This window comes from Equus caballus, chromosome 13, assembly GCF_041296265.1.
Source record: "Equus caballus isolate H_3958 breed thoroughbred chromosome 13, TB-T2T, whole genome shotgun sequence".
In the NCBI taxonomy this organism is placed as follows: domain Eukaryota; kingdom Metazoa; phylum Chordata; class Mammalia; order Perissodactyla; family Equidae; genus Equus; species Equus caballus.
Window position 1 is genome coordinate 30,037,828 of NC_091696.1, and position 15,085 is coordinate 30,052,912.

The 15,085-nt window shown below is 45.7% G+C and overlaps 1 protein-coding gene and 1 long non-coding RNA gene across 6 annotated transcripts in view; one reads left to right on the plus strand and one right to left on the minus strand.

Annotated features, from left to right (window-relative positions):
* Positions 1-1,493, minus strand: part of SRCAP (Snf2 related CREBBP activator protein) — a 31,921-nt gene extending 30,428 nt beyond the window's left edge. For 2 of the 5 annotated variants that reach the window (XM_023655619.2, XM_023655618.2), the window contains exon 1: positions 1,181-1,493. The gene's annotated coding sequence lies outside the window, so the exon portion shown is untranslated. The other 3 variants (XM_070231902.1, XM_023655615.2, XM_023655616.2) reach the window with 2 other exon arrangements.
* LOC111776214 (uncharacterized) lies at positions 591-12,966 on the plus strand. Its single transcript, XR_011424658.1, has 4 exons — positions 591-781; positions 7,896-8,007; positions 8,997-9,041; positions 12,682-12,966. It is a non-coding gene; the product is annotated as an uncharacterized lncRNA (long non-coding RNA).
* Positions 12,967-15,085: the final 2,119 nt, after the last annotated feature.

A 15,085-nucleotide genomic window follows, 5' to 3' on the forward strand; every position in this document is an offset into this window, starting at 1 on the left:
TGTAAAAGGCTCCAACTACTCAGTGGAGGGCAAATAATGCAAAAAAAGCTGTCACATCCAGAAGCTCAAAAGGCGCTGGCTGCCTGGGAGCCTGCTCACCTTTCCAGTGAGAGCTGAACACAGTCACAGGAGAATCCACCCTTCCTCAGGGCAGGGCCCTGTGCCTGCTGTACCTGGACCGTAAGACACTTCCCCAAGCACAAGAACTACAGCAAGAGACTAGAGGAGCACTCAGATATGAGGAAGGGCGCACAGCCAAGCACCAGACCCCGGAAACAGGTAGAGTAAATCCACACAAGGCCCGGAAGTGTTTCCTCAGTTTAAGGAAATTCCTTTACCACGGTGCTGCCTTTGATTCACTCCCTCCTCCACAACAGATTCCCAGGACCCAAGCTAACCAGAATCCAAGAAGCCTGAACTCTTGACCCCAGGCTTCATTACTGTCTCCCAACTCCTCCCAACAGACTGACCCAGCGTGACCCCTGACCTCTGTCCCAAGTTGCCACCAGCCCTAAGATAGCCCCGCCCCCTCCTAGACTCCCACCCCACCCAACGTGTGCGACAGGCTGGGGGGAGGGGCCCGCGCGTGCGCGGCTGGAGGCGGAGTGAGCCGGCTGCGCGCACCGCCTGGGGGCTCCCGCCAGAACCCAAACCCACGCACACGAGGGTCGCAGGGCTGAAAAGCCTGCCCGTCAGGGAGCCCCCCCACCACCACCAGACCGAGAAAAGCTGAGATAAGGGAGGGTTTGTGCCGCCAGGTCCTGGTCCCTGACTGGATATGGTGGGCACGCGCCCCGACTACTTGTCCCACGCCCCCCCTCCTCTTCCCGCGCGTCCCTGACGGGGGAGGGGGGGTGCTGGGGTTGGTGGGCGGGCAGGAGCGCACCTGGGTCTGTCCTCTCAGGGCTCGCTCGCTCGCTCAGGCACGCGTGCGCAGATGGGCGGGAGGGGAGAGGAGACGCGCCTGGGCCCAGTGCCGGCCGGCCTGGCCCCTCTCAGCCAGTCTCTATGGGCGCGCGCCGACAGCCTCGCGCACCGGCCCCGGGGCCCCGGCCGAAGGTGCGCGCGCAGCACCCCGGGAAGGTGGGAGGGGAGGCGGTGGCGGAAAGATGCGCGCGCAGTCACCCGTCAGGGGAGGGGGAACTGTGGAGCGTCCGCCATCTTGTCTCCCTCTCCTTACCTGCGTCCTCGGGGGCGTGGGCACCACCCCCCCTCCCGCCGAGGAGCGGGGAGGGCCCCCTCTTGGCCGCCGCCTTCGCGGCCTTTAAATTCCCCTGGGGCCCGTGGCTACTGCCACCGCCTTGCTTCCACTGCCTCCTCTCACGGCACAGAGATGCGGGCGGTGGGTGGGAAAAATGAGAGACGCTACTGCCAGCGAACCGCCGCCGCCGCTTCCGAGGCCTCACCAAAATGGCCGCCGCCGTCTCGGCCGCCACCACCAGCACCACCACCACCACAGCTCACTATCGCTACCGCCGGCGCGGCCCGTCCTCTCGCGAGAGACAGTAGCTGGAGGTTGGGGGAGCGGGAAAGCTCGCGTGCTAGCGTAGGGCGCTGCCCAAAGGGCAAGGCAGGCTGGGAGATGTAGTCAGCCGGAGGCTCCGCGGCTGCCCCGAGGCAGAGCATCGTTATCCTGCGACACAGAAGCTGCCGCTGAGGCTGCGTTGCGGCTGCCAACTCGGACCAGTCCCTCCTCTTTTAGTAGATCACCCAGAGAGCTGAAGAAATTTGTTAGATACTTTCAGCAAATTAGCATTGGAGCCTGGGCCTCTGGATTCCCACAGCAGTCCACTTAGAGATGCTTCGTTTTACGTGAGGGTGGTATTCTCGATAGCTCCCAAGCACCTATGCCATCTGTTGGCTAACCTTCTAGGTTAAGAACCCCTTTGAGGGGCCTGCCCTGTGGAATAGTGGTTAAGTTGAGCACGCTTTGCTTTGGAGGCCTGGGTTCCCAGTCAGGATCCCAGGCAGGGACCTACACTGCTCATCAGCCATGCTGTGGCTGTGACCAGCATATGAAGCGGAGGAAGATTGGCGCAGATGTTAGCTCAGGGCTAATCTTCCTCAGAAAAAAAAGAAAGAAAGAAAGCCCTTTGAGAATCTGATACCATCACCCCAGAATAGGATAAGAGTAACAGACACCTGTACTGAGGCGACTTTGTGCACTGGTTATCTCTTTTAATCAGAACAATGCTCCATTTTACAAATGAATTGAGGCTCATAGATTAACTACTGACGGAACCCAAAGCCAAGATTCCTAGCAAAGCCGTCTAAGTCCCAAGGATACACACTCTCACAAAATTTGCCACCTCAGCCCACCCCAGGAGCCAGGTTAAAAAGCCCTAATAGGCCAGCTCGGTGGCGCAGCAGTTAAGTGCGCACATTGCACTTTGGTGGCCCAGGGTTCGCTGGTTTGGATCCCCAGGTGTGGACCTGGCACCCCTTGGCACGCCATGCTGTGGTAGGCGTCCCACATATAAAGTAGAGGAAGACGGGCTCGATGTTAGCTCAGGCCAGTCTTCCTCAGCAAAAAGAGAAGGATAGGCAGCAGTTGGCTCAGGGCTAATCTTCCTCAAAAAAAAGCCCTAATAAAGCTCTCATCATCCACTCAGTTTAGCTCTTCCCTGTTCTACTTCAAGAGTTGATCATTGTCTCTGTGTGTCATTGATGTAAAGTCTTGTTTTCCTTACGGCAACGACCAGGTGTTGAAAACTCAAAAACCTAAATGGGCTAGGAAGGTAATGTAAATAAAGCAAAAAGGGCAGGTGAGGAGAGTGAGGAACAGGAGGCCATATGCTCTGTCCAAAAGGAACAGCCACTGTTCAAACCCCTATTCCAGTGGTCACCTTACAGGAAGGTCTAAGGGTGAGATTCAGCCCACAGGCTCCCAATTTGCTACCTCTGGCCTCTGCTGGAGCCTCAAGGCATATAGAAGCTCCCAGGACAGATTGATTGAATAAGTGGATGGATGCCCATCCATTTAGGCCCAGTTCAGGGCTTTTTTTCAGGCCAAGCTTACATATTTCTGAAAACCCCCATCATAGAACCACGCTGAGCTCCCAAGAGATCTTTTGCCTCTTGGCCCTCCCATATACACTTTCATCCTTTCTCCACTATTTGTCCTTTGAAATCCAGCTCAAGAGCCACACACACATAAAATCAAAACAAGAATAATATTTTGTGATATGTGAAAATTATATGTAATTCAAATTTCAGTGTCCATAACTAAAGGTTTATTGACGCCCAACCATGTCCATTCATTTACATAGCATCTATGGCTGCTTTCCTGCTACAAGAGCAGAGCTGAGTAGTTGCAACAGAGTCCATAGGCCCACAAAGCCTGAACTATTTTCTGTCTGACACTTCGCAAAAAAGTTTGCTGGGCCAGTCCCAGTGGCCTAGTGGTTAAATTTGGCACACTCTGCTTTGGCAACTGGGTTTGGGTCCCCAGCCATGGACCTACACCACTCCACTGTCAGTGGCCATGCTGTGGTGGCAGCTCACATACAAAAAGAGGAAGATGGGCAGTGGATATTAGCTCAGGGCAAATATTCCTCAGCAAAAAAACAAAAAGTTTGCTGATCCCTGTTCTAAATCTTGATCTGGATGAGGTCACAACCATAGATATAAACATGCAAACATTCACTGAGCTGTGCACTTAAAATTTGTACACTTTACCTACCTCACAGCATGTGTTTTATACTTAAATTTTAAAAACAAAACAACCCTACAGGATACGACCCCTGTCTACTTTTTTTTACCTCATTTATCCATTGCTTACTATACTATAGCCATCATGCCCTTCTCCAAACCATGCATCAAGTTCCTTTCTGCTTCCAGAGCCTTCATCTTTGTTGTTCCCTCTGTCTGAAATTTTTTCTCATGGCTAACGCTCCCTTTTCATGAAAGTCTTATTTCAAACATTGCCTCCTCAGAGAAGTCCCCTGACGTTAAAGAGCACTTTCACTGCCAGTCACTCTCTGGCAACGCTTACCTGAAATTATTAATTTATTTGTATGTTTGTTTATTGTCTGCCCCCCTCCCTACTAAAAGAAAAGCTCCCTGAGAGTAGGGACATTGTCACAGGGTTCACAGTGCTCTCTAGATAATTACTGAATGAATGAAAAACATTTCAAACAATGCTGTGAAGAAGAGATTGTTGGTTCCATTTTATGAATGAAATTTTGGTTGAATGAAAAGTGGATGAAAACTCAAGATGGTCAAAATGCCAGTTCTTTCCAAGTTGATCTGTAGATTCAACGCAATCCCAATCAAAACCCCAGCAAGTTATTTTGTGAATATCAACAAACTGATTCTAAAGTTTATATGGAGAGGCAAAACACCCAGGATAGCCAACACGATATTGAAGGAGAAGAATAAAATTGGAAAAGTGACGCTACCTGACTTTAAGACTTGCTGTAAAGCAGCAGTAAGCAAGACAGTGTGATACCATTGAAATAGACAAAGAGATCAATGGAACAGAATAGAGAGCCCAGAAATAGACCCACATAAATATGGTCAACTGGTCTTTGACAAAGGAGCAAAAACAATACAATGGAGCAAAGATAGTCTTTTCAACAAATGGTGCTGAAACAACGGGACAGCCACATGCAAAAAAGTGAATCTAGACCCGGACCTTACGCCCTTCACAGAACTTAATTCAACATGGATCACAGACCTAAATGCAAAGCTCAAAACTATAAAGCTCCTGGAAGATAAACATAGGAGAAAACCTAGGTGATTTTGGATATGATATGGTGACTTTCTAGATACAACACCAAGGCCACGATCCATGAAAGAAATAATTGATAAGCTGGACTTCATTAAAATTAAAAACCTGCTCTGTGAAATACAGTGTCAAGGGACTGAGAAGACAAGCCAGGCTGAGAGAAAATATTTGCAAAAGACACATCTGATAAGGACTGTTTTCTTTTTTTTTTTTTTTACAGATTTTCTTTTTCCTTTTTCTCCCCAAAGCCCCCCAGTTCATAGTTGTGTATGTTTAGTTGTGAGTCCATCTAGCTGTGGCATGTGGGACACCACCTCAGCATGGCCCAATGAGCGATGCCATGTCCATGCCCAGGATTCAAACTGGCGAAACTCTGGGCCACCGAAGCGGAGCGCGTGAACTTAACCACTCGGCCATGGGGCCGGCCCCAGGACTGTTTTCTAAAATGTACAAAGAACTCTAAAAACTCAACAATAAGAAAACAAACAACCCGATTAAAAAATGGGCCAAAGACCTTTACAGACACCTCACCAAAGACACCAAAGAAGATATACAGGTGGCAAATAAGCATATGGAAAGATGCTTCACAGCATATGCCATCAGGGAAATGCAAATTAAAACAACAAAGAAATACAATTACTCATCTATTAGGAGGGACAAAATCCGGAATACTGATAACACCAAATGCTGACAAGGATATGGAGCAGTGGGAGCTCTCATTCATTGCTGGTGGGAATGCAAGATGGTACAGCCACTTTGGAAGACAGTTTGGTGGTTGCTTACAAAAATAAACATACGCATACTCATATGAACCAGCAATCATCAGCTTTCAACTCCCAAAGGAGTCGAAAACTTATGTCCATACAAAAACCTGCACACAGATGTTTATAGCAGTTTTATTCATAATTGCCGGAACTTGGAAGCAACCACAATGTCCTTCAGTAGGTGAATGGAGAAATAAGCTGTGGTACATCTAGACAATGGAATATTATTCAGCACTAAAAAGAAGTGAGTTATCAAGCCATGAAAAGACATGGAGGAATCTTAAATGCATATCACTAAGCGAAAGAAGCCAATTTGAAAAGGCTACATACATACAGTATGATTCCAACTCTATGACATTCCGGCAAAGGCAACACCGTGGAGCCAGTAAAAGGATCATTGGTTGCCCAGGGTTTGCTGCAGAGGGGCTGGGGGAAGAAGGAATGACTGGGAGGAGCACAGGATTTTTAGGGCATACATACTCTGTATGATACTATAATGGTGGATACATGTCATGGTACATTTGTGCCAATCTCTAAAATGTACAAGACCAAGAGTGAACCATAATGCAGACTATGGATTTTGGCTGATTATAATGTGTCAATGTAGGTTCAACAATTCTAACAAGAGTACCACTCTCATGGGGGATGTTGATAATGGGGGAGATTGCATGTACAGGGACAAGGGGCATATAGGAAATCTTTGTACCTTCCCCCCTCAATGCTGTGAACCTAAAACTGCTATAAAAAAAAATAAAGTCTTCATTAAAAAAAAGTGAATGATGCCTATGGTTTTACACCCTCCTCCCTTCTCTCTTGGAAGACAGCATGCCAAGCCAGAGCCTGAATGGATTGGATCTAGCCTGTGCTATTAATCCCCTGTTATGTGACCTTGAGCAATTCGCCTCACTTCTCTGAGCCTCACTTTCCTCATCCATAAAGTAGGGATAGGGTTGCTGATGTAAAATTGCTTTGAAAGCTCTAAAAGAGCTACCTAAAGGCAGGGACATATTTTGGACCTATATTTCAGAGTCCCAAGTTTAGCTTTCAGATGTGCTTTACATAGTGTTTTAATGTTCTGAGTATTATTAATACTTTAGGCAGGAGAATGAAGTCTCCTACTTGCCAGAGGCCCCTCGATTCCTAATTGTTTTGCACTGGGCAAATTCACACATTTGTCATGTATGTCTGGCTCCTGAAGGCAGTTGAATTTGCGACATCTTGTTCCTACATGAGTGGTAGTGGGTGCACTCTCCTGACCAGCATTTCCTCTGCCCTCTGAGTCTCAGGCCCTGTGCTGGGTGAAATGGGAGAGACAGGAGAAAAGATGATATGGTTCCTTCTCTCAAGAATCTAGTCTCACTTTGGAATGAGCTGTGACTTTGCTAAAAGTCAGGGCAGAGTGTTTTGATGCCATGGGAGAAGGTGGTCAAGGGTCAGGTCAGACCCAGCGGGGTAGCAGGGAAGGCTTGAGCCTGGCTTTGGGAAATTTAGGCATGAAGGGTAGGCATTTCAGGAAGATGACACAGCCTCAACAATGCTGAGAATTGGGGGACAGTGAATAGATCATCTTATCTTCTTTATGAGGGAGAAGATTGAGACAGTTAGATATGTCTCCTGGAGTGAGGTGGCCAAAGGCCCAGCATGCCTTTGTTCAGAGGTGACAAGGAGCTATTGAAAAGTTGTTGAGCAGGAATTGGCGTGGTCCAGGCTCCACTTTCCAAAGGATGATCTAACAGGATGTATAGAATGGCTGTAAAGACAGCTGTAAGGCTGGAGACAGGCCACAGCAATTACTCGGTTGTAATGTGGGCTACTGGCCAAGAGGTGGCAGTGGAGATAGAGGGAGAGACGCTGTAGAGGAAGAATTAGCAGAACTTGGCAGACAGTTGACTGCTAGTGGTAATGATCCTCCAAACAGCCTTTGTGGCCTTCTGTGAGGCCAGCCTTTCCCAGTCTCCTCTTCCCTCCTACCTCCCTGTCCGCTCTTTCTGGGTCTCCCTTACAGGCCACTTCTCCTGGACCCCTCCATCAATTGTAGGGGTTCCTCAGGATTGCTTCCCTCAGTTGCCTTCTTTCATCCAACACCTTGTCAAGGACAGAGGCAGATTCGCTGAAGCTAATGAAGCTTAAGCTTCATGGGCCTCCCTTACAGGGACCCTTCATTGCTAGAAGTATCTGGGGATTATGGAACAGTCTAGATGAGGTGGAGAAACCAGGTTGCAACCTGAAAGTATTTACCTATAAGCACTTCTGGTAATTTGCCTAAATATATCTCAGAAGAAAAAGGCATTAACCTCTAAGCCTCTAGTAACTTGTCATGGTTTCATTGTGCATTACAATTACCATCTCTTAAGCCAAGGACTTGGGTTCCCATCTGTCTAACTCCTGGATTCCTCTTGCAGACATGCCAGGCACGTCGGACTCAGACATCCAAAACTGAGCTCATGATCTGAACCACAAAATCTGCTATGAGGCGGTGGCACCACCGTCCACCCAGCTGCTCAAACTAGAAATGTAGGTATCACCTTCCCTTTCCCTCACACCCCACATCCAGCCACCAAGTCTTGTCCATTACATCTGCAATATTTCTCCGTTCTCTCTATTTCTCTCCAGACCCACACCCAATCCTTAGCCCTTGATGACTTATAATCAGTGACGGTACCAAGAACTGACTTGTTGGGACTGCTGGGACTTTAACCCTCTCTCCCCGCCACCATTATCTCCAACTGCCTCCCCACCCCATTCTTTGATATGGAAAATTGCTGTTTTCTCAGTCTTATGTAAAGTGATATGCAAATGAAGCTTCATGCTGAGTCAAGTCCTCTGGCCACCTGCTCTCTACCAGCTGGACAGCTGCTCCTAACCCTCCTAGCAAGTAAAAATTCCAGAACTTGGGCCATCTGCATCAACCTCCTAATCGGTCTCCCTGCTGCCAGTCTCTCCTGCTCCCTAAAGTCCCAGCTCTTGCAGGGGTTCCATTCCAATGGGGGAAAACAAAGAACAAGCATGAGAGTGTGATACGATGTCAGGGACTGATGAGGGCTCAGTCCTCTCGTCAAAGATGGAGTGGGGCAGGGGAGATGCCATTTTTAGACAAAGTGATCTCTGGTGAGGTGACAGCTGAACACAGACTTAAGAAAGTCTCTCCACACAGCAGCCAGGGAAAACTTTTCTGACTGCAAAGCTGACACTCACTCTACTTCAAGTCCTTTCATGGCTCCCATGAAACTCCTTTCTAAGGCCCCCAAAGCCCTGGATGGTGGGCCCCTGCCAAACTCTCCAGCCTCATCTCTCCCAACTCTCTACACTCCAGCCACACTGGTCTTCCCACTGGTGTCTCTTTACAGGCTCTTTCTCCACTCTGGCCTTTCTCGCACGTGGTTCTCTCTTTTCTTTCCACCCAGTCAAAACCTACAGGGTAACACTGCTACCTCCAGAATTCTTCCCTGGCCCTCAGACTATGTTATATCTCCTATAACATCCTGTGCTTTTTTGCCTTTTAGGACTTTTACACTAGGAATAACTACTTGAGTTCCTGAAGGCTCATGGTAAGTGAGGGGTCACATCTGTCTTATCCACTTCTGTGCATATGTCTAGACCCATGGTTTGGGGGACAGCCAGGAATATACTAAGTATCAGTAGACAGGGTTGGGTTGACATCTGCATGCGTGCATGATAGTAATAACTTATATGTGATAAATTCTCTCAAAAATTATAATAACGACAAACACTAAGTACAAACAGTAAGCACTAAGCATTTGTGTTTTTACACAAATTAGTTCACTTAATTCTTACCCTATTAAGTAGATTATCATCCCCTTTTTACAGATGGTAAAAACATGGTTAAAGAATTGTCCCAAGTGACACAGCTGGAAAGCAGTAGAGCAGGGACTTGAACCCAGAGAGACTGACCTATGTGTGAGCCCTTAACTGCTGTGCAGGACACCCTATTAAATCCAGGTCTATGATGTGCCAGGCATTATTCTTGGCACCAGGGAGATAATATTGGAAAAATAAACAAGTAAAACTACTCACAAAGTTCCAGTTTTTATCAAGTTTACATTCCTGGTGGGGGAAGACAAAGAAAAAACATATAAAAAAGTGAAAGCATAGGGGACGCCCTGGTGGTGTAGTGGTTAAGTTCACACACTCCACCAGGGTTCACAGGTTCAGATCCCAGGCACAGACCTATACACCACTCATCAAGCCATGCTGTGGCTGGCATCCCACATACAAAAAATAGAGGAAGGTTGGCACAGTTGTTAGCTCAGGGCCAATCTTCCTCACGAAAAATAATTATAAGTGAAAGTATAAAATAATGATGGGTAATATATGTTATGAAAAAGTAAAATGGGGGGCTGGCTCAGTGGAATAGTGGTTAAGTTCGCATACTCTGCTTTGGTGGCCCGAGGTTCTCAGGTTCAGATCCCAGGTGCGGACCTAGCACCGCTCATCAAGCCATGCTGTGGTGGCATGCCACATAAAACAGAGGAAGACTAGCACAGATGTTAGCTCAGGGCTAATCTTCCTCAAGCAAAAAGAGGAAGATATGCAACAGATGTTAGCTCAGGGCCAATCTCCCTCACAAAAAAAAAGAAAAGTAAAGCGGATTTGGGGAGAGAGAGTAGGGGGCACAGGAGGTGCTAGTCTAGACAAGGTGGTCTGGTAAGACCTTTCTGGTGTGGTGACATTTGAGCAGAGAATGCTTTGGGGGAAGAGCATTCTAAGCAGAGGTAAATAAGTTCAAAGACTCCAAGGCTGGCCCAGCTTATCCTGACAGCAAACAACCAGGAGGTCCAGGAGGCTGCAGGGGACAGGGGAACAGTAGTAGATGAGGTCTGAGAGGAGCATCAGGCCTGAATCCAGCAAGGCTTTGAAGGCCAAGCTAAGGAGTTTAGATGGAACTCTAAGTGTGGCTGGAGAAGGACTTTGAGCAGAGGCTAGTGCTGAGAATGGACTGTAAGTGTAACATTAGAAGGCAATTGCTGTAGTCTAGGTGAGAGGCGATAAAGACTGAAATTTTTAAGTAGAACGGGAACCTGGGGGTAGGGTTGCCAGATTTAGCAAATAACTCTTATGGGGACCTCTGGGAGGGGCCTCAGGGAGGCAGCTGTAGAGTAACTGAGGTCCCAGTAGGCTAGGACAGCGTGGGGAGCTGCTACAATTCCTCTCTATTCTCTAGGAGGCCTGTGAACTTCTGAGAACACAGCCAAGACAGAGCCTTCACAGGTGGAATCCAGCACATCTTAAGCATACACACCCATCAAAAATATCCCCAAGCCTAGGGGGCGGCCCAGTGGCTCAGCAGTTAAGTTCGCACATTCCGTTTTGGCGGCCCAGGTTTGCTGGCCAGGATCCTGGGTGCAGATCTACCCACTGCTTGTCAAGCCATGCTGTGGCAGGCATCCCACATATAAAGCAGAGAAAGATGGGCACGGATGTTAGCTCAGGGCCAGTCTTCCTCAGCAAAAAGAGGAGGATCGGCTGCAGATGTTAGCTCAGGGCTAATCTTCCTCAAAACAAACAAACACAAAACCCAAAAAATATCCGCAAGCCTAAAAGAAGGAAACTAAAATCATGACACCCAGTTCTAGGAAGGGTGTGGGAAGACAGGCACTCATATGCTGCTGGGTGGAGTATAAATGCGCACAATCTTTGTGATTTGAATTTTTAAAAGACTATTTTCTTTATTTTTTTTTTCTGCTTTATCTCCCCAAATCTGCACCCACCCCACCCCCCGCCGTACATAGCTGTATATCTTAGTTGCAGGTCCTTCTAGTTGTGGCATGTGGGATGCCACCTCAATGTGGCCTGACAAGGGGTGCCATGTCCGCGCCCAGGATCCGAACTGGCGAAACCCTGGGCTGTCGAAGCACATTGCAAGAACTTAACCTCTCGGCCACAGGGCCAGTCCCAAGACTATTTTCTTTAAAAAATGTTTTAAATTTAAAAAATATGTTTTGCCCCGGAAATTCCACTTTTGGAAATTTATTTTAAGGAGTGAATCAGAAAAATGAACAAATATGCATGTACAAAGATATTCATCATAGCATTTTAAAACATTTATTTATGTTTATAAAAGCAAAAAAATTTGGACATGATATAAAGGTTCAACAGAAGAAAAATAGACAATGATATGAGGAAGTAGCGGTGGGCTGGCCTGGTGGTGCAGTGGTTAAGATCATGTACTCTGGGTAAGTTTGGCAGCCTGGGGTTCTCCAGTTCAGATCTGGGGCATGCACCTACCCACCGTTTATCAAGCCATGCTGTGGCAGGCGTCCCACATATAAAGTAGAAGAAGATGGGTGCAGATGTTAGCTCAGGGCCAATCTTGCTCAGCAAAAAGAGGAGGGCTGGCAGTGGATGTTAGCTCAGGGCTAATCTTCCTCAAAAAAAAAGTGAAAAAATAAAAAAGAAGTAGTCAGTAGACAAGCAAATTCAAATGACCAATAAATATACTGAAAAGATGGACACCTTCATGAATAATTAGGGAAATATAAAAGTGATGACACAACCATTTTACAGAGCAAAGAGGACTTTGCCTATCTCTGTACAGTTGTGTTTTGTTTAACAATTCTGCACCCCTGCAGTGCATCTTAGTGCCCAGATTATGGTCTCTAAAAGGAACTAGGGCTGGTTGTGAAAAAGGACAAGTCTATGTGTAGGGATAGAAGGTACAAGGCGAGCCTGGAACATCTTATTGAGCTAGGAAGCAAGGAATTTTCAAAGGTTAATGGAGTCTTGTTGGAAACACACAAGAACCTTTGCAAAAGGGCTCCCCCGGCCAACGCTAAGACCATTGAAACCTCAGAAGGAGAATATTGGGCTGAGGTCAATATTGGAAGTGGTTCATTAAAGTATTCACAAAAGAGTGAACATAAAGTACTATATTCTAAAAAAGGTGAATAGAATAAAATACATGCTATTTTGTTGTCTTGTTAGTAAAAAAAAGAGAAAGGGAGCAAAAAAAAGTAACAGAATGTGTGATTGTTGATTCCAGGAGAGTGGCACACAAGTGTTTGTTATACTTATTTTTTTTCAACTTGAAAACAATTTAGAAATGTTTCTAGGGTCGAGGTAACGCAAGTGTTTGCTTTATAATTACTCTTCAAAAAGTATATATATTTTATACATTCTTCTTATGTGTTATATTTTACAATTAAAAAGTTTTTTTTTTTTAATGTGCAGCGGCAAGAGATTGTTTGATTAAATTACAGTACAGCTGTTATAATGGCGTAATGTGCAATCATTAGAATGACGTACTGAGGGGGCCGGCCCTCCGCCTATGCACTCTGCGGGGGTCCAGGGTTTCGCCGGTTCGGATCCTGGGTGCGGACGTGGCACCGCTCGTCAGGCCACGCTGAGGTGGCGTCCCACATGCCACAACTAGAAGGAACCACAACTAAAATATACAACTATGTACAGGGGGGCTTTGAGAGAGAAAAAGGAAATAAATAAAATCTTAAAAAAAGAGAATGATATACTGACATGGAACATATTGGAAACAGCAGGGTACAGGGTATATTTTGTAAGATTCCAATTTATAAATTGAGAGGATGAATACGTTTGTATAGACACAGAAGGAAATATGAGAGAGTGTTCACCTTGTTGGATGGGGTTCTCTCTGGGTGGTAGGATTTGGGGATAATTTCAACTTTTCTGTATGCTTGTCTGAATTTTTTAAAATTTTCATCACATGCAGGTATCATCACTATAAAAGTAATATACTATAAAAATCCAAACCACCTCAATCCAATCTCTGTAGATACTCTGAACAGAGTTTACTGACTCTCCTCATAGACAGTTTTTTTCAGACCTTTATACACACATTTTCTTTTTTTAACAAAAATGAGATGATACTGTGCATATTGTTCTACAACTTGCATATCTCATCTAGCAACACAGTTATAGAGAGATTTTCTTTATAAATCACACTTGTATAAAGAGAGAAAAGTTACAATTATTTCTGGGTTTGGAAAAAAATGATACTGCAGTTGTATATTATTGACATGATAAAATGTGAAAAAAACTAATGTATAATAAGATTGCACTTTGTAAAAATAAATGCCTAAATAAGCAAACAAAAAAGCAGACAAAAAGTTTAAAAGAATATACCACAAACTGTTAAATGTGACTATCTTGTTGAGGATGAAAAGGCAAAAACTGTGATATTTTCTTTTTTATATTCTTCTGTGTTTTCTTTAAAAACATTTTTTTGTTTGAGGAAGATTGGTCCTGAGCTAATCCTCTGCCACCAATCCTCCTCTTTTTGCTGAGGAAGACTGGCCCTGAGCTAATATCCATGCCCATCTTCCTCTACTTTGTAATGTGGAACACTTTCCACAGCATGGCTTGACAAGTGGTGCCATGTCTTCACCCAGGACCCGAGCCTGCGAACCCCAGGCTGCCGAAGTGGAACGTATGGACCTAACTGCTGTGCCACTGGGGTGGCCCCCTAAAACCCCTTTTTTTTTTTTTTTGCAGTGAGCATAAATCTTTTTAATTTATGACTTTCCCCCCAGCTTTATTGAGATACAGTTGACATATAACATTGTTTTGAACGTTTAAAATAGACTTTTTTTAATTATAGAAGTAATGTGCTTGCTCTTTGTAAAAAATAAAATCCAGTATTAGAAAGTGTAAACCAAAAAGTATATCCTTCCCTTGGGGCCAGCCCAGTGGTGCAGCAGTTAAGTTCGCGTGTTCCGCTTCGGCTGCCCGGGGTTCGCCAGTTCAGATCCCGGGTGCGGACCCAGCCCCCCTTGGCAGGGCATGCTGTGGCAGGCGTCCCATGTATAAAATAGAGGAAGATGGGCACGGATGTTAGCTCAGGGCCAGTCTTCCTCAGCAAAAAGAGGAGGATTGGTGTCAGATGTTAGCTCAGGGCTAATCTTCCTCAAAAAAAAAAAAGAAAGTATGACCTTCCCTTCACCTTCTCAATTCCACTCCCCAGAGAAGTACCTAGTGTCAACAGCTGCTTGCATTTGTTCAGAAATTTTCCACGAATACGTATGTCTTTTGTGACTACAAATGATATACTGTATATGTTGTTCTCCATCATGCATAGTATCTTTCCAGGTCAATATATATAGATTTATCTCCTACTTTTAAATAGCTATGGAATAGGCAACTGTGTGGATATACCATGATATACAGCTAACTTTGTACCACACTGTGATGAACAACCTTGTACATTTATATCTCAAGTTGTGCAAGTAAATCTATAAGGTAAATTCTTAAAGTAGAAGAGAATTGCAGGGTCAAAGAGTATGTGCATTTAAGATTTTCCTAGACACTACTACATATTGCTCCCAAAGGGGCTGCTCCAAGTTTTAGTCCTATCAACAGGATACAAAGGATGCCTGTTTGCCCCTCATTATCAATATTTTTTTAAATATTTTATTTATTTTTCCTTCTTCTGCCCAAAACCCTCCAGTACATAGTTGTATATTTTTAGTTGTGGGGCCTTCTAGTTGTGGCATGTGGGACACCGCCTCAGCATGGCTTGATAAGCAGTGCCATGTCCGCGCCCAGGATCCGAACCAACGAAACACTGGGCTGTCAAAGCAGAGCACGCAAACTTGACCACTCG